Below are 20,416 nucleotides of genomic sequence, written 5' to 3' on the forward strand. Positions count from 1 at the left end.
CAGTGTGAAATAGGGACAGTGTATGCTGTCCTTTTTGCAGCGATGTCCGGCGGACATGATTTCTGCAGAAAATCAAGTCTGTCCGACACATAGTAAATAGAGTCCATATAGCAAATTTAAGAGGTTTTTTTTCAGTTTAGAGGGTTGGTGACTAAAACAGGGATTCCATAACTCCAAATGAGAGGTGAGTGATCATTGTGCTGTATTAGATTAATCTGTCTCTAAATTTTGAGAATGTGCTCCAACTGTTTTTTTTTCACATCATTATGTGAATGTCACGTTGACAGATAAATGTTCTTTTTGAGTTTTGGAATAATGACTGCTGATTTGCATGATAAATACATCTGATGTGGTATAAAACTTTAACAAGCAAGCTGTTGTCTATTGTGTACTTAAAGTGAATGTCATCTTTCACGAATGAAAGCCCTGTTTTTAAAAATACTATTAGAAACAGGGGCACTTTCATTCATGAAAGTTTACATTGCAGCCGTTCTTTCAAAATACTTACCTTTTATTCCTATCAAGCGTGGAACACGGGAACAGCAATTCCCCCGCCTCCAGGTAGTCTATTCTTATGTCAGAAATGACACATACGGCTTCCTCCAATAATGACTTTCGCCCCAGAGCAAACATTGCCTGAGGCCACGCCGTAATTGGAGGAATCCAGATTTGTCATTTCTGAAGTAAGAAGAGACGTCCTGGGGGCAGAGGAATCGCTGTTCTGGTTCCACGCTTGCTAGGAATAAAAGATAAGTATTTTAAAAGAACGGCTTCAATGTAAACTTTCATGAATGAAAGTGCCCCTGTTTTTAATAGTATTTTTAAAAACAGGGCTTTCATTCGTGAACGTTGACATTCACTTTAATCCCCTTCCATGTGTAGGACACAAGAAAGTTGTCTTCTGTAAACAGGACAATGTAACTGCATCTTCTGCATTTTCAAATGGCCATTCTAGGTCTATGACAAGGAGGGAAGTCCAGTATATTTGTGCCATCTATATACATAACTTTTTAATAAGTAACCATAACCTGAAATATGTATAAAATGTTCATACAGTTATTGACTAAAACATTTTAGGACATGAAACCAAATGGTTTTTTTTTATTCAGTTAGAGCATAGAATTGAAAAAAAAATGTTTTTGTATGCCAAGGGGTGGGACTGGGAAGGGATCAATGGTATATGCAATATGAACGTGTTTTTATATGTATATGTGACGTGTTTTTACTTAAAGGGACATTCCAGTCAAAATTGAAATACACATAAATGAATTGCATCTGAGAGAAGAAACATATTTAATATACATTCATTATCAAAAATGCTTCTAGTAAAAGCTATCATTGTTTTAGTGTTAGCATTTTTGTCTGCATGTGCATGTGAAGTATAGCTAGATAGTCTCAGTGCACCAGCATTTTATATACTGCAGCTGCTCAGAGAGCCAGTGGGGCTTGTAATCATGTCAGCAATGAACACATTGGGGCTTATTTATCAAGCTCCGAAAGGAGCTTGATGCCCCGTGCTTCTGGTGAGCCTGCAGGTTCGCCAGAAACAGCAGTTATGAAGCAGCGGTCACAAAGACCGCTGCTCCATAACCTGTCCACCTGCTCTGAGCATGCGGACAGACATCGCCACAATACAACCCAATCGAGTACGATCGGGTTGATTGACACCCCCTGTTGGGGGCCTATTGGCCGCGAATCTGCAGGGGGCGGCGTTGCACCTGCAGCTCTTGTGAGCTGCTGGTGCAATGCTGAATACAGCGAGGTCTTCAGCGAGGTCAGGCGGACCTGATCCGCAGTGTTGGATCAGGTCCGCCAGACTTTGATAAATATGCCCCATTGAGTCATTGCTAGATAATATAATGACCTAAGGCTCTATAAGCAAGTGCTGTATTTAAAATGCTAGTGCACAGAGTATACTTAAATACACTCTTGAAACTGCATTAACTGTTACTAGAAGCATTTTTGCTGATTAATGTATAGTAAATTCAAATTTCTTCTGGAATGTCTCTTTAAGTTTTTTTTTTAAATAGTATTGCACAGAACTACATGACGAACTATTTTTTTTAATTTGTTGGGCATCATTGGCCTAGCACTTGAGCAATATTAACATTCATTTTTAGAGGGATTTAGCGCACCTGCAATATCCAACATCGAGATGTTAGCATTCACAGCACCATAGTTGGAGCTATAAAAAATAACTTTGGAATAGTAATATAAACACAAAAATAAAAACGGTATTGATTGAGCTTGAGTGGTTACCACACACAATAATTATCCACTCCTCTTATAATTTAGGCATTGTCTGTTTAAAATTGTAACATGTTGCCTTTATTGCTTGTGTAAATAAAATAATGCTTTGGTTGCTTGCTTGTTTTTATACTGTGATGCTTTGGTTGCATGAATTAAACTTATCTATTTACAGTAACAAATCTTCATTTGTGTCTAAGAGATTAAAAAGTCACAGACAAAGAATTGCAATCCCCTGTTTACATTTGTGTGCCAGGCAGGAAGGTGGTTGTGCCCATGTTCAGCAGTCTGTTTGCAGTATCCAGTTAGAATACATCTGGCTGGTTGAGAGAACAATGCAATTGAATAATGCCTAATTGGCTTAACCCCCCACTGCAGAAAATAAGAAAAAAATGCTGTATGCTTGAGGGTGGCTGAGGAAGCCAGCCAGGTAACACTTTCAAAGTTATTTTATATATATTAAAAGGTAGCGCTGCTTGAAGGTTTACATCTAGGATCCAGTTAACACTCATTCACCTCCTTTTAATCATAGGTGCTGCCATTATAGAACCTAGGTTACACTGCAGGTATCTGAAGGAGAGTTGCTGCACATGTGCAAACAGGTCAGCCCTGGAAAGTAGTGAACAAATTCAACATGGCTAGAGGGAGGGTGGGGAATAACCTCATTAATATGATTCTAAAATATATTCAGTGTCTAATTTCCCTTTAAAGGCATATAATAAACAATAAAATGTTCAAAAATGTCCCACTTAACCCCTTAGTGGCCAGACCACTTTTCAATTTGTTGACCATCTGGGACCAAGGCTATTTTTGCATTTCTGCGATGTTTGTGTTTAACTGTAATTTTCCTTTTACTCATTTACTGTACCCACACATATTATATACCGTTTTTCTCGCCATTAAATGGACTTTCTAAAGATACCATTATTTTCTTTGAGCCCCCAAATCTCTTACACATCTACAACCACCATAAAATACCAATGCTAAACAGTTTCTAAATTTTGTCTTGAGTTTAGAAATACCCAATGTTTACATGTTCTTTGCTTTTTTTTTTGCAAGTTATAGGGCAATAAGTACAAGTAGCACTTTGCTATTTCAAAACCATGTTTTTTCAAAATTGGCGATAGTTACATTGTAACACCATTACCTGTCAGGAATCCATGAATAACCCTTCACATGTATATATTTTTTAAAAGAAGACAACCTAAGGTATTAAACTTGGGGTATTTTGACTTTTTTTCATGCAACCATTTTACCACCAATCTATGCCAAAAAAAAATTTGGGAAAAAAAATAATTTGATTTTTTGACAAAATAGCAATTTAAGAATACATTTACTGATAATGTTAAGGGTTACTGCCAAATAAACACCCTAATATGTCTTCAGCAGCATCTCCTGGGTACATTGATACCACCCATGTATAGGTGTGTCGGATTCTCTGGGGGCTAAAAGCCCTTATTTTTAGAGAGCGCATTACAGTTTTTCAACTTGGAATTTTCACATTGGTCATCATGCACCCATGTCCTATTTGGGACATTTCTGAAGCTGGCCAGTGGAATTTACCCCCATCAAACCGTATATTTTTGAATAGTAGACACCCTAGGGTATTTCAAATGCTGGTATTTTAACAGTTTCCATGCACTAATTGAACCACCAGTCTTTGTCAAACTTTTGGGTAGTCATTTTTTTTGTGTTATTTTTCACACACATTGTAATTTAGGCATGGATTCTCAGTTCCTGTTATGTGTTACTGCCAAAAAACACTTCAATATGTGTTCAACAACATCTCCTGAGTACAGTGATACCACCCATGTATAGGTGTGTTGGGTTCTCTGGGGGCTAAAAGGCCTTATTTTTAGGTAGCGCATTTCAGTTTTTCAACTTGGAATTTTCATATCGGTCATCATGCACCCATGTCCTATTTGGGACATTTCTGAAGCTGGCCAATGGAATTTACCCCCATCAAACCATATATTTTTGAAAAGTAGACACCCTAGGGTATTTCAAATGCTGGTATTTTAACACTTTCCACGCACTAATTGAACCACCAGTCTTTGTCAAACTTTTGGGTAGTCATTTTTGTGTGTTATTTTTCACACACATTGTAATTTAGGCATGGATTCTCAGTTCCTGTTATGTGTTACTGCCAAAAAACACTTCAATATGTGTTCAACAACATCTCCTGAGTACAGTGATACCACCCATGTATAGGTGTGTTGGGTTCTCTTGGGGCTAAAAGGCCTTATTTTTAGGTAGCGCATTTCAGTTTTTCAACTTGGAATTTTCACATCGGTCATCATGCACCTATGTCCTATTTGGGACATTTCTGAAGCTGGCCAATGGAATTTACCCCCATCAAACCATATATTTTTGAAAAGTAGACACCCTAGGGTATTTCATATGCTGGTATTTTAACACTTTCCATGCACTAATTCAACCACTAGTCTTTGTCAAACTTTTGAGTAGTCATTTTTTTGTGTTATTTTTCACACACGTAATTTAGGCATAGATTTTCAGTTCCTGTTATGTGTTACTGCCAAAAAACACCTCAATATGTGTTCAACAACATCTCCTGAGTACATTGATACCACCCATGTATAAGTGTGTCGGGTTCTCTGGGGGCTAAAAGGCCTTAATTTTTGGTAGCGCCTTCCAGTTTTTCAACTTGGAATTTTCACATCAGTCATCATGCACCCATGACCTATTTGGGACATTTCTGAAGCTGGCCAATGGAATTTACCCCCATAAAACCATATATTTTTAAAAGTAGACACCCTAGGGTATTTCAAATGCTTGTATTTTAACACTTTCCATGCACTAATTTAACCACTAGTCTTTGTCAAACTTTTGGCTAGTCATTTTTTTGTGTTATTTTTCACACACATTGTACTTTAGGCATGGATTTCCAGTTTCTGTTATGTGTTACTGCCAAAAAACACCTCAATATGTGTTCAACAACATCTCCTGAGTACAGTGATACCACCAATGTATAGGTGTGTCGGGTTCTCTGGGGGCTAAAAGGCCTTATTTTTAGGTAGTGCATTCCAGTTTTTCAACTTGGAATTTTCACATCGGTCATCATGCACCCATGTCCTATTTGGGACATTTCTGAAGCTGGCCAATGGAATTTACCCCCATCAAACCATATATTTTTGAAAAGTAGACACCCTAGGGTATTTCAAATACTGGTATTTTAACACTTTCCATGCACTAATTCAACCACTAGTCTTTGTCAAACTTTTGAGTAGTCATTTTTTTTGTGTTATTTTTCACACACATTTTACTTTAGGCATGGATTTTCAAATCCTGTTATGTGTTACTGCCAAAAAACACCTCAATATGTGTTCAACAACATCTCCTGAGTACAGTGATACCACCCATGTATAGGTGTGTCGGGTTCTCTGGGGGCTAAAAGGCCTTATTTTTATAGAATGCATTCCAGTTTTTCAACTTGGAATTTTCACATCGGTCATCATGCACCCATGTCCTATTTGGGACATTTCTGAAGCTGGCCAATGGAATTTACCCCCATCAAACCATATATTTTTAAGAGTAGACACCCTAGGATATTTCAAATACTGGTATTTTAACACTTTCCATGCACTAATTTAACCACTAGTCTTTGTCAAACTTTTGGGTAGTCATATTTTTGTGTTATTTTTCACACACATTGTACTTTAGGCATGGATTTTCAGTTCCTGTTATGTGTTACTGCCAAAAAAACACCTCAATATGTGTTCAACAACATCTCCTGAGTACAGTGATACCACCCATGTATAGGTGTGTCGGGTTCTCTGGGGGCTAAAAGGCCTTATTTTTAGGTAGCGCATTCCAGTTTTTCAACTTGGAATTTTCACATCGGTCATGATGCACCCATGTCCTATTTGGGACATTTCTGAAGCTGGCCATTGGAATTTACCCCCATCAAACCATATATTTTTGAAAAGTAGAAACCCTAGGGTATTTCAAATGCTGGTAGTTTGACACTTTCCATGCACTAATTCAACCACTAGTCTTTGTCAAACGTTTGAGAAGTCATTTTTTTGTTTTATTTTTCACACACATTGTAGTTTAGACATAGATTTTCAGTTCCTGTTATGTGTTACTGCCAAAAAATACCTCAATATGTGTTCAACAACATCTCCTGAGTACAGTGATACCACCCATGTATAGGTGTGTCGGGTTCTCTGGGGGCTAAAGGCCTTATTTTTAGAGAGCGCATTCCAGTTTTTCAACTTGGAATTTTCACATCGGTCATCATGCACCCATGTCCTATTTGAGACATTTCTGAAGCTGGCCACTGGAATTTACCCCCATCAAACCATATATTTTTTAAAACTAGACACGCTTGGGTATTTAAATGCTGGTATTTTAACACTTTCCATGCACTAATTCAACCACTAGTCTTTGTCAAACTTTTGGATAGTCATTTTTTTGTGTCATTTTTCACACACATTGTATTTTAGGCTTGGATTTTCAGTTCCTGTTATGTGTTACTGCCAAAAACCACCTCAATATGTGTTCAACAACATCTCCTGAGTACAGTGATACCACCAATGTATAGGTGTGTTGGGTTCTCTGGGGGCTAAAAGGCCTTATTTTTAGGAAACCCATTCCATTTTTTTCACTTTGATTTTTCACATCCCATGCACCCATGTCCTATTTAAGACATTTCTGAAGCCGACCAATGTAATTTACCCCCATCAAACCATATATTTTTGAAAAGTAGACATCCTAGGGTATTTCAAATGCAGGTATTTTAACACTTTCCATGCACTAATTCAACCACTAGTCTTTGTCAAACTAATTGGCATTCATTTTTTTGTGTAATTGTTCACATACATTGTATTTTAGACATGGATTCACAGCTCCTGTTATGTGTTACTACCAAAGAAGACACCAATATATGGTCACCAACATCTCCTGAGTTCAGTGATACCACCTATGCATAGGTTTGGTGGCTTGTTTGGGGGGTGCAATGCCAAATGTCTGACATGCGTTTGTGATTTTTTTTCACATTTAACATATTTTCTTTGCCTATCGTCTTTTTGGGGGGTCTTTTAACATACCCCAATTTATTTGTTTTCCATGAATGTGCATATATTTAAAAAGTTGACAACCCAAGGTATTGTATATGGTGTGCTTTGATGCCTTTGAAGCAACCGTTTTAGCCCAAAAAATTGGAGAATGTGTATAGTAGTTATTTTTCAATTTGAATTTTTATAGACACATTGCTTTTTGACTATGATTTAGGAGAGACTGTTGTAAATTATTGCAAAAGAATACTTCAGGTTGTTTTATGCAAGGCACCCTGAGTACAACTATGCCCCCCATGTATAGGTTTGCCAGGATTTTGGGAAGGTTATGTTACAATTTTATGACTTGTGATTTTAGTTATTAAAAATGAGAGTATTTCTTCTGATAGGCCTATCTTTAGTTTGGGGCCTATCGCATACCCCACTTTTATTTATTGCTATGAAAGTGTATATTTTTGAAATGTTGACACCCCAAGGTATTGTATATGGTGTGCTTTGATGCCTTTGAAGCAACTGTTTTAGCCAAAAAAATTGGAGAAAGTGTATGGTGGTTATTTTTCAATTTTAATTTTTATAGACACATTGCTTTTTGACTATGATTTAGGAGAGACTGTTGTAAGTTATTGCAAAAGAATACTTCAGGTTGTTTTCTGCAAGGCACCCTGAGTACACCTATGCCCCCCATGCATAGGTTTGCCAGGATTTTGGGAAGGTTATGTTACAATTTTATGACTTGTGATTTTAGTTATTAAAAATGAGAGTATTTCTTCTGATAGGCCTATCTTTAGTTTGGGGCCTATCGCATATCCCACTTTTATTTATTGCCATGAAAGTGTATATTTTTGAAATGTTGACACCCCAAGGTATTGTATATGGTGTGCTTTGATGCCTTTGAAGCAACCATTTTAGCCCAAAAAATTGGAGAAAGTGTATGGTGGTTATTTTTCAATTTTAATTTTTACAGACACATTGCTTTTTGACTATGATTTAGGAGAGACTGTTGTAAGTTATTACAAAAACATACTTCAGGTTGTTTTTTGCAAGGTACCCTGAGAACACCTATGTCCCCCATGCATAGGTTTGACAGGGATTTTGGTTTTGGAGTAGTGAAATGTAAAAATCTGGCACAGTAAAAGTAAAAAAAAAAAAAAAAAACATCTAACAGTAAACATAAAAAAAAAAAAAAAAAATATATATATATATATATATATATATATATATAACAGCAAATATATTTATTTTTTAAAAAATTGACCATTGTATGGTACCGCTTGAAGCAGTCCCCAATGCAGAGTGCAGGCTGTCCAGGGCAATCAGGACAGTGATATATGGTGTCACTTCTCTTCCCCCTCTTGGTACAGACTCTGCATTTTTTTTGTGGTTTCTGCTTTGCGGCAGTAGGGGGGATTTTAAAAATAAAATGGGTAGCCCCAACTCTGCTCTCTCCCATCACTGCCCGAGGAGCAGGTGCATCATGGTACAAAATCCCCGTAATAATCTGGAGCTGAAACTGTTAAAAAGTTTTTTTAACGCTGGGGTTTGCTTTTTTGAACAACAAAAAGCGTTGTGGGTTGCAATCTGCATTAGGTAAATTGCAACCTTTTTTGTACCAGGCCCTTGTCTTCCGCATAATTAGGTAGGGCTGCAGCAGCTGATCAGCCAGATCAACCCCACTCATATGCCGGTTATAAGACTTGATGCACACTGGCTTCCTTATGATCTCAGCTCTGCCACGTACAGAAACTGCCACCGTCCTCTCTGTGTGGATGGTGGTAAGAAGGTATACATCCTTCTTGTCTCTGTACTTAAGTGCCAACAGCTCCTCTTGGCGCAGAGCTGAGGTCTCCCCCCTTCGTAGCCGGGTGCATGCAAGTTGTCCTGGGAAACCTGCGCGGTTCTTTTTAATTGTACAGCAAGCTACTGTATCAAAGCAATACAGTAGCTTGAACAAAAGGACACTTGTATAATAATTGTCTAAGTACAAGTGATACCCTTTGTTCATTAGGGGTAATATCAGGTCCCAGACAATCTTGCCAGTATTTCCCATATGTTCTGGGCAACCTGGAGGGTCAAGGTGGCTATAATTTCCCTCATACAACCGGAAGTCCTGAGTATACCCAGTCTCGCTGTCACAGAGCTTATACACCTTTACCCCATATCTGGAGCGCTTGGAAGGAATATACTGCTTGAATCCCAGCCTTCCCTTATACTTCATTAGGGATTCATCAACGCATATATTCCTTCCAGGTGTATAAGCCTCTGCAAACCTGGCAGAAAAGTGGGTTATCAGAGGGCAGATTTTATACAGCCTGTCAAATTGGGGATGCTCCCTAGGGGGGCACAGGCCGTTGTCGCTGAAGTGCATGAAATGCAGAATCATTTCATACCTCTTCCTCAACATAGTCTGGGAGAAAATGGGGGTAGAGCAGATGGGGCTACTACTCCAGTAGGAGCGAATGGAGGGTTTCTTTATGATGCCCATCAGCATAGTCAATGCCCAGAATTTTTTGAATTCTGGCACATTGATGGGGGCCCATTGCTGCTTTGCCAAATATGTTCCAGGCTTTGTAGCACAGAACTCATGGGCATATAAATTAGTTTGGGCGACAATGTTCCCCAATACATCATCGCCCAGAAAAACTTCCAGAAACTTCTGGGGGCTAAAAACTTCCACATCTATATTTATGCCAGCATTTGCTGTGAAGGGTGGGATATCTGGCCTCTGGAGATGAGGCGTTACCCACTCTTCAGCAGCAATGGCAGCAACACGCCTCCTTCTGGCAGGGGGGCTAGCAGGGGGGCTGGTAGGGGGGGTAGCAGGGGGGCTAGCAGCCACAGATACATCACTATCAGTTGAGACTGCATCTAGTGATGTATCTGAGCATATGGCAGGGTCAAAATTGGGGTCTGAGTCAGACATAGAGGCATCTGACTCTGACGCAAGGATGGCATACGCCTCCTCAGCACTATATATTTTCTGTGACATTTTTGTATTTGTCACAGAAAAAAAATTACTAAAAAAAATTAAATTAATTAACTAAATTAATTAACTAAATTAACTAGCAAAAAAGTACAGCTATGCTACTGCCAGTGATTTATAGCAATCACTGGCAAGCTAGGTGTTAATGGCTCTGAAAATTAAATTAAATTAACTAAATGGTTCTGAAAAGAGCCTTTGGATTTTTAAAAAATTACAACAACAAAATTAACCCCTAAAAAAATGCACAGACAGCAAAAAAGTACAGCTATGCTACTGACAGGGATTTATAGCGATCACTGGCAAGCTAGGGGTTAATGGCTCTGAAAATTAAATTAAATTAACTAAATGGTTCTGAAAAGAGCCTTTGGATTTTTAAAAAATTACAACAACAAAATTAACCCCTAAAAAAATGCACAGACAGCAAAAAAGTACAGCTATGCTACTGCCAGTGATTTATAGCGATCACTGGCAAGCTAGGGGTTAATGACTCTGGAAATTAAATTAAATTAGCTAAATGGCTCTGAAAAGAGCATTTGGGTTTTTAAAAAAAATACTACAACAAAAATTAACCCCTAAAAAAATGCACAGACAACAAAAAAAAGTGCAGCTATGCTACTGCCAGTGATTTATAGTGATCACTGGCAAGCTAGGGGTTAATGGCTCTGAAAAGAGCCTTTGATTCTATATTTTTTTAACAAATAAAAGAAATAAATATCTCTCTGCTAAAAACAGGTCTCTCTCTCTCTCCAACAAAATCGCAAGTGAGGAGAGGGAGGGAGATCCACACTGATCATAGTCAATATTTACAAATATTGACATGATCAGACAAATGGGGTATTTTATTATTATTATTATTTTTTGGGTGGGAGGCTCAGATTGGGTGACCCTAGCTTGCCCCTATGATGAGGCAGGCTAGGGACACCCCCAGAGGTCCCATGATGCACTGTGCATCGCCATCTTGGATGCCTAGTGAAGGGGGAGGGGGGGGCTATTTAGGGCTTTTTTTTTATTTTATCCGTGTTTTTTATCTTTTTTTTCATAATTTTATAACTAACTAAGTGCCTCGACCCGATGCTCTGAAACACTGCCGGGCTCCATGTGGAGCAAAACCGGAAGTGATCACTCGTGGGGGAGTGATCAATCCGGTCCCGGCACTCGGCAACAGTATTGCAGGATGCCTAGACATTGAGGCATCCCTGCAATACTGTTAGAGCAGCTGGAAGCGATTTCGATCTCTTCCAGTGCTCTGTTTAACCGACGACGTATGCCATATGTCCTCGGTCGTTAAGTGCTTTTTTTTTGAGGACGTATGGCATACGTCGTCGGTCATTAAGGGGATAAAGGGACAGTTTAGTCAAAATTCTTTTTTTTATGATTCAGATAGGGCATGCAATTTAAAACAACTTTCCTATTTACTTTTATCATCAAATTTGCTTTGCTCCCTTGGTATTCTTCATTGAAAGCTAACATCAGTAGGCACATTTGCTAATGTCTAAGCCTTTAAAGGCCGCCTCTTATCTCAGTGAATTTTGACAGTTGTTCACAGCTAGACAGTGCTAGTTCATGTGTGCCATATAGATAACATTGTGTTCACTTCTGTGGTGTTATTTATGAGTCTTCACTGGTTGGCTAAAATGCAAGTCCGTCAAAAGAACTGAGGTAAGGGGGCAGTCTGCAGAGGCTTAGATACATGGTATTTACAGAGGTCAAAAAGTTTATTAATATAACCGTGTTGGTTATGCAGAACTGGGGAATGGGTAATAAAGTTATTACCTATCTTCTTAAACAATAAACATTTTCAAGTAGACTGTCCCTTTAATGCCTCTTTAACTCTGCCATCTCTGAGGTAGCAGAGAGATTAGGAAGGAGCTTTATAATGGAGCCCATTGTCTCTACAACATTTCCTTAAGGGAATTCTGTAGGGAGGGTAGGAATGAAAAACATTATATTATGTAGTCAGCATCTTTCATCATGCTCCAAATTTGGTTAAAACTCACCAATCATGTTTTTTTTTCCCCAGATTGTATAAAGATTTATTCAGATTATATTAATAGGTCAGCCTACACAATTCATAAAACATACAATATAATTTGGTGTAAAAACATCCTACTAACAACACGGGTTTAGCAGGATGGAATTCATTACGATATAATTGTATTAATGTAATTACTCACATTCGAATGACTACATTGTGCACATGTTGCAGGTTAATGAAATCTTCCTCGTTCCACTACATCTCCTAATAACTTAAGCAATAATTAATGAGCTATGTATTAAAGCTGAGCATTATGGGAAATATAAATGAATAGATGTGCTTAATGATTTCATAGATACAGTATACCATATACAGTTGTTATAACACTTCATTCATGTAAAATGGAATTAAAAACTAGATAGCGCTTAACTGCAAGAACAATCTGCAGAATGAATATTACTGCTCATTAAATATACTGTAAAGCCCATTAAAATAGCAATATTATTAGGCAATTCATGTGTAAAATGCAGTGCCTACTTTTGTGAAATATAATAATAATTATTATTTACATAATTACGTATTATTTACATGTTAGATTCTGGGGCAAAATGTCTGCACTCCAGCAGAAAGGAACCTAAGGTCAGTGATGGCACCTTATGTTATCCAAAAAAATGTGACTTTTGGAGCTTTCTGTCAAAGTAAAATTATCATCAAGGGATTTGTAAGTGGTGATTGACAAGTCCTACTCTAGCTTGACTGGGTGAGTGAAAGCAGGGGGCGGGGCTGCACCAGCTTTTGCTTGTGCAGTGTTAAATACTGTCAGTGGATGCTGCTCATTTGCCCTGTTTTTGGGTGGATATGATCCCTAACTATTAATTGTGTGTGCCCATAACTTGATAAACAAAGAGTATATTATTATAGTAAGCAATAAGTAGACAATTGAACAATTGGTTAATTAACTGAAATTTTAGTTTGGTGATGTTATCAGCAGTTTAAAATAGATGATTAACTCAAAATGACTAAGGAACCCCCAAAAAAATATGGGACATGAACCACCTTGTAATTATAAGACTTTTGTGTGGTGGTGCAATAATTTAGCATACAGGTGGACTATGAATGCTTTTCCAAATAGATTAACCCTTATTTTAGCTGCAAATACTGTATGTTATACCCCCAAACCACCACTTTCTTTATATGGAGGAGTCAATGCAGACATAAGTAGACATGTCTTGCCTTTATCATTTTATTAGTACAGCCGGCATTGCTTTTCAGTATCTTATTTAATCCCTCCTGCTTAGGCCATTTTGGAACACACATATAAGTAGGGTTAGGCTTGTGAATCCTGCACAATAAGTAAATAACACATATTGCAAATGTTTTTAGTATGCACAAGTATACATTTACATAAAGTATACATAAATACATAAAATATTTTTTTTTTATAGAGCATGCAATTTTAAACAACTTTCCAATGTACTTCTATTATCTAATTTGCTTAATTTGCTTTATATAATTTCATGAAAAACATATCTAAATAGGCTCAGAAGCTGATGACTGGTGGCTACCCATATAGATGCCTCATGTGATTGGCTCACCCTTGTGCATTGTTATTTCTTGAATGAAGCAAATTAAATAATAGAAGTAAATTGGAATGTTGTTTAAAATTGGATTTTCTATCTGAATCATGAAAGAAGAATTTTTGGTTTCATGTCCCTTTAAGGACAGGGCTTTTTTCTAGTTACTATTCTTAAATGACAAAGACAATTTTGGTATTTTTGTTCTGTATGGTTTCACCATAATTATCCACTCTCTTGTTAAGTGAATCCATACATGTTATATACCTATTTTTAACACTCAAACAGAGCTTTATTTTGATACACTCCTGGATACATAAAATAACAATAAATATTTATAGTTATTTCTCTCTTAAAGGGAGTGCTCCTAATCTCAGCTTGTTACCTGTATACAAGACACTTGTCCACAGAAGCAATCAATCAGATTCCAAACTCTCTACCATGGCCAAGACCAAAGAGCTGTCCAAGGATATCAGGGACAAAATTGTAGACCTACACAAGGCTGGAATGGGCTATAAGACCATCGCCAAGCTGCTTGGTGAGAAGGTGACAACTGTTGGTGCGATTATTCACAAATGGAAGAAACACAAGATAACTGTCAACCTCCCTCAGTCTGGGGCTCTATGCAAGATCTCACCTTGTGCAGTTTCAATGATCATGAAAAACGGTGAGGAATCAGTCCAGAACTACATGGGAGGATCTTGTCAATGATCTCAAGGCAGCTGGGACCATAGTCACCAAGAAAACAATTGGTAACACACTACGCCGTGAAGGACCTAAATCCTGCAGTGCCCGCAAGATCACCCTGCTCAAGAAATCACATGTACAGGCCCATTTGAAGTTTGCCAATGAGCATATGAATGATTCAGCGGAGAACTGGGTAAAAGTGTTATGGTCAGATGAGACCAAAATTAAGCTCTTTGGCATCAACTCAACTCGCCGTGTTTGGAGGAGGAGGAATGCTGCTAAGAGGAAAAGACAACTTTACAGCATCAAATGGACGATGGACGGGGCCATGTACCGTCAAATCTTGGGTGAGAACCTCCTTCCTCAGCCAGGGCATTAAAAAAGGGTCGTGAATTGGTATTTCAGCATGACAATGATCCAAAAACACACGGCCAAGGCAACAAAGGAGTGGCTCAAGAAGAAGAACATTAATGTCCTTGAGTGGCCTGGCCAGTCTCCAGACCATAATCCCATAGAAAATCTGTGGAGGGAGCTGAAGGTTTGAGTTGCCAAACGTCAGCCTCGAAACCTTAATGACTTGGAGAGGATCTGAAAAGAGGAGTGGGACAAAATCCCTCCTGAGATGTGTGCATACCTGGTGGCCAACTACAAGAAATGTCTTACCGCTGTGATTGCCAACACGGGTTTTGCCACCAAGTACTAAGTCATGTTTTGCAAAGGGGTCAAATACTTATTTCACTCATTAAAATGTTAATCAATTTATAACTTTTTTGAAATGCGTTTTACTGGATTTTTTTGTTGTTATTCTTTCTTCTGTTACTGTTCAAATAAACCTAACATTAAAATTATAGACTGATCATTTCTTTGTCAGTGGGCAAACGTACAAAATCAGCAGGGGTTCAAATATTTTTTTTGCTTACTGTCAATGATCACAGTGGGCCTGATATTCAAAACCTCTCCGCCCAGGCAAGGTATTTTAAGAATTCTGATATGGTGAGGCCCTTAAAAAATTATTTTTAGCTTGAGACATGTTTATGTAGTGTTCTTTATGTGGAACAGAGACTCCTACATTAAAATACAAGGTCTAAAAAAATTCCAAAGATTTTTGTGTGATTTCTCTCCATACCGACAAGGTTTTGAATATCAGGGCCATGGAGAGGCGGGGAGGGTTCAAGACAAGTCATTGTTAACAAATTTGTCTGCAATGCCTCACTCCTGCTGTCATCAAGACCTGCACTCTGAGAGCCCAGGACAAAGCTGCCATACAAGCAGAACCAGTGCACAGGTGAAATAATCAGCTGATGGGTAGAAGCAAGTTAGTAACTGATCAGCTAATTACTTCACCTGTGCAGTGGTTCAGCTAAAATGAAAACATGGCCTGTTGGGGGGTACTTGATGACCGCTGTTGAGAAACACTACTCTACAGTGTCTGTCATTAGGGGGTTAAAATTTGTGCTTATTGGCTTTAAAAAATTAACTAAAGTAGGTGTGTGTGCTTAAATATAAGGATCAAACAATTGTGATAGCTTTGACCTAGCCCCTGGCAAGCAAAAGTAAGGGGCGTGTAATGTATTTTAGCAGTGTTTCCTAAATACTATCACATAGCTGCCACATAATTAGTCATTCATTATTTTTAAAACTAAAAAGTAACATATTTTTAAAATTGTAGTAAAGATCTGTAATGTATTTTTTTGTTTTGTTTTATAATTCCAGCGTCTCTTGGTTTCCAAGCTCTTGCAATTAATTTACATGCATTTGCTATAAACTGAACATTCAGCAATACAGAGAGATGCGGACAAATCCATTAAGAGCAAAGTAAAGTAATATACAGTGCTCTGGCTTCAAATTGGTAGAAAGTAAACTAATTTGCATAGAGGAAACAAGGCAATCAGACTATGCATGTGTCAAGGATGCATATAAATAAGAAAGAACACGTATAAAATCCACAGAATAAGCTGTCTACTGTCAGTAATTTGCCGGCGTGTCATATGGAAATTGCAAACCATATGGTTGATTAACCTCAACCGTACTTATCACTATAACACATTTGTGCACAATGCATATATTTTTACAAACAAGTTTTTGAATCTGAAGCGACAAAAATTACTGTTAAAATATTATGTTCAAGGGATTTAAAATGTGTGTTTTTTAGTACAAGATGGTATATTATAGTAATATACAATTATCCATCATAGTTTAATTACAGGAAGCTTATTTTGAGGCATAACATAAAATATAATTTTTAATAAAAAAAATCACTCATCTCATGAAAATACTACAGTTCTCTGTTTTATTTGATTAAATTAACTAATTGACTATTATTATTATGGTTATTATTAGATGAATTTCAAGTATTATGCTAAATATTACTAAGATATAGACTTCTTTTTTTCACTTGAAAGGCAAATATGAATATGATTAAACACCTCCTCAAAAGAGGACTAACAATCTAAAGCAGACAGCCATTCTTTTCCTTGGTGCTTTCTATTATGCTTTAAAGTAACTTAGCAACCCATCCATCTTTACAAATAATTTGTAATATTTTTAACCATTTTCTGCATTTATGTTTTTTGTTTCCTGTAAAGTTTTTTTCTCTTAAATTTTTTCGATTTCAGGAGCTTTCAACTGTTACTAATTTCCAATATCCATTTATTCTCATTTTTCCTAATTTTGATTTTAAATTTTCATACATTCCTTCTTTTTGCTTCACATATATTCACACTCAATTTGTCTGCATCTACCAATCTTGTTGAAAAACATCTCCCCCTACACACACCTCAAAGGGGTGTTTTCAGTAATAGAAACTAAATTCTCTAACTTCCCAAATGCTACCTACCTCTAACATTTATAGACCCAATCTGTATTTAAGGGGACCACAAATTATGTTTTGTTTTCATACTGTTTGTGTCTATGAATACTATTATATTAGAAATGTTAGAGGCTGGGGGTTTGCATAATTTAAAAGATTATTTAAAAAAAAGTATTTTAAAGGGCACTAGATGCCCTTTCTAACTAACACCATGACAAATTTCAAGATAAAATGCTGAGATGCTCGTTTAAAAATAAAACATAAAAAAATCTTTAAGGATAAAAAATAATTCAGTTTAGTTTGTGTAATTAGTGTTAAAAAAACAAAACAGAACAAAACAAAAATAATAATTTTTTATCCTTTGCATGTAGTGATTGGCAGTTTTTATTAACTTCAAGTATGTTATTGCATAAAACAGCAACATAAAATGCCTTAGCCCATTCACTTATTGCACTATTGTTTTTCTATTTACCTATGTAATTTAGGGATGTGCATTTGTTAGTTATTTGGGATTTGTTTTACAAACGGATGCTAAATATGACTGTGGGAAGCAGCATTTGGCTATTTTCTGTGCCAAATTTCTTATGGCTAGATTTAGAGTTTTGTCGGTAACGACCCGCGTAGCTAACGCTGGCCTTTTTCCCCCCACACCTTTTAAATACTGCTGGTATTTAGAGTTCACAGAAGGGCTGCGTTAGGCTCCAAAAAGGGAGCGTAGAGCATAATTTACCGCCACTGCAACTCTCAATACCAGCGGTGCTTACGGACGCGGCCAGCTTCAAAAACGTGCTCATGCACGATTCCCCCATAGGAAACAATGGGGCCGTTTGAGCTGAAAAAAAAACTAACACCTGCAAAAAAGCAGCGTTCAGCTCCTAACGCAGCCCCATTGTTTCCTATGGGGAAACACTTCCTATGTCTGCACCTAACACCCTAACATGAACCCCGAGTCTAAACACCCCTAACCTTACACTTAGTAACCCCTAATCTGCCGCCCCCGCTATCGCTGACCCCTGCATATTTTTTTAACCCCTAATCTGCTGCTCCGTACACCGCCGCCACCTACGTTATCCCTATGTACCCCTAATCTGCTGCCCCTAACACCGCTGACCCCTATATTATATTTATTAACCCCTACTCTGCCCCCCCCAACGTCGCCCCTACCTACCTACACTTATTAACCCCTAATCTGCCGACCGGACCTCACCGCTACTATAATAAAGTTATTAACCCCTAAAGCTAAGTCTAACCCTAACCCTAACACCCCCCTAAGTTAAATATAATTTTTATCTAACGAAATAAATTATTTCTTATTAAATAAATTATTCCTATTTAAAGCTAAATACTTACCTGTAAAATAAATCCTAATATAGCTACAATATAAATTATAATTATATTGTAGCTATTTTAGGATTAATATTTATTTTACAGGCAACTTTGTATTTATTTTAACCAGGTACAAGAGCTATTAAATAGTTAATAACTATTTAATAGCTACCTAGTTAAAATAATTACCAAATTACCTGTAAAATAAAACCTAACCTAAGTTACAATTAAACCTAACACTACACTATCAATAAATTAATTAAATAAAATACCTACAATTATCTACAATTAAACCTAACACTACACTATCATTAAATTAATTAAATAAATTACCTACAAATACCTACAAATAAATACAATTAAATAAACTAAAGTACAAAAAATAAAAAAGCTAAGTTACAAAAAAGAAAAAAATAATTTACAAACATAATAAAAATATTACAACAATTTTAAACTAATTACAAAATAAAAAAATGCCCTACCCTATTCTAAAATTAAAATTGAAAAGCTCTTTTACCTTACCAGCCCTTAAAAGGGCCTTTTGTGGGGCATGCCCCATGCTCTTTTGCCTGTAAAAAAAACATACAATACCCCCCCCAACATTACAACCCACCACCCACATACCCCTAATCTAACCCAAACTCCCCTTAAATAAACCTAACACTAAGCCCCTGAAGATCTTCCTACCTTATCTTCACCTCGCCGGGTATCACCGATCGGTCCTCCAGAGGGTCCCGAAGTCTTCATCCTATCCAGCAAGAAGAAGTCCAGAAGAGGCTCCAAAGTCTTCATCCTATCCGGACAGAAGAGGAGATCCGGACCGGCAAACATCTTCATCCAAGCGGCATCTTCTATCTTCATCCATCCGATGAAGAGCGGCTCCATCTTCAAGACCTCCGGCGCGGATCCATCCTCTTCTTCCAACGTCCTAACACAGAATGAAGGTTCCTTTAAGGGACGTCATCCAAGATGGAGTCCCTCGAATTCCGATTGGCTGATAGGATTCTATCAGCCAATCAGAATTAATGTAGGAAAATTCTGATTGGCTGATGGAATCCAATCAGCCAATCAGATTGAGCTTGCATTCTATTGGCTGATCGGAACAGCCAATAGAATGTGAGCTCAATCTGATTGGCTGATTAAATCAGCCAATCAGATTTTTCCTACCTTTATTCCGATTGTCTGATAGAATCCTATCAGCCAATCGGAATTCAAGGGACGCCATCTTGGATGACGTCCCTTAAAGGAACCTTCATTCTGTGTTAGGACGTCGGAAGAAGAGGATGGATCCGCGCCGGAGGTCTTGAAGATGGAGCCGCTCATCGTCGGATGGATGAAGATAGAAGATGCCGCTTGGATGAAGATGTTTGCCGGTCCGGATCTCCTCTTCTGCCCCGGATAGGATGAAGACTTTGGAGCCTCTTCTGGACTTCTTCTTGCCGGATAGGATAAAGACTTCGGGACCCTCTGGAGGACCGATCAGTGATACCCGGCGAGTTGAAGACAAGGTAGGAAGATCTTCAGGGGCTTAGTGTTAGGTTTATTTAAGGGGGGTTTGGGTTAGATTAGGGATATGTGGGTGGTGGGTTGTAATGTTGGGGGGGGTATTGTATGTTTTTTTTTACAGGCAAAAGAGCAGAATTCTTTGGGGCATGCCCCGCAAAAGGCCCTTTTAAGGGCTGGTAAGGTAATAGAGCTTTTCAATTTTAATTTTAGAATAGGGTAGGGCATTTTTTTATTTTGGGGGGCTTTGTTATTTTATTAGTGGGCTTAGAGTAGGTG

This window comes from Bombina bombina, chromosome 1 (assembly GCF_027579735.1).
Source record: "Bombina bombina isolate aBomBom1 chromosome 1, aBomBom1.pri, whole genome shotgun sequence".
Taxonomy (NCBI): domain Eukaryota; kingdom Metazoa; phylum Chordata; class Amphibia; order Anura; family Bombinatoridae; genus Bombina; species Bombina bombina.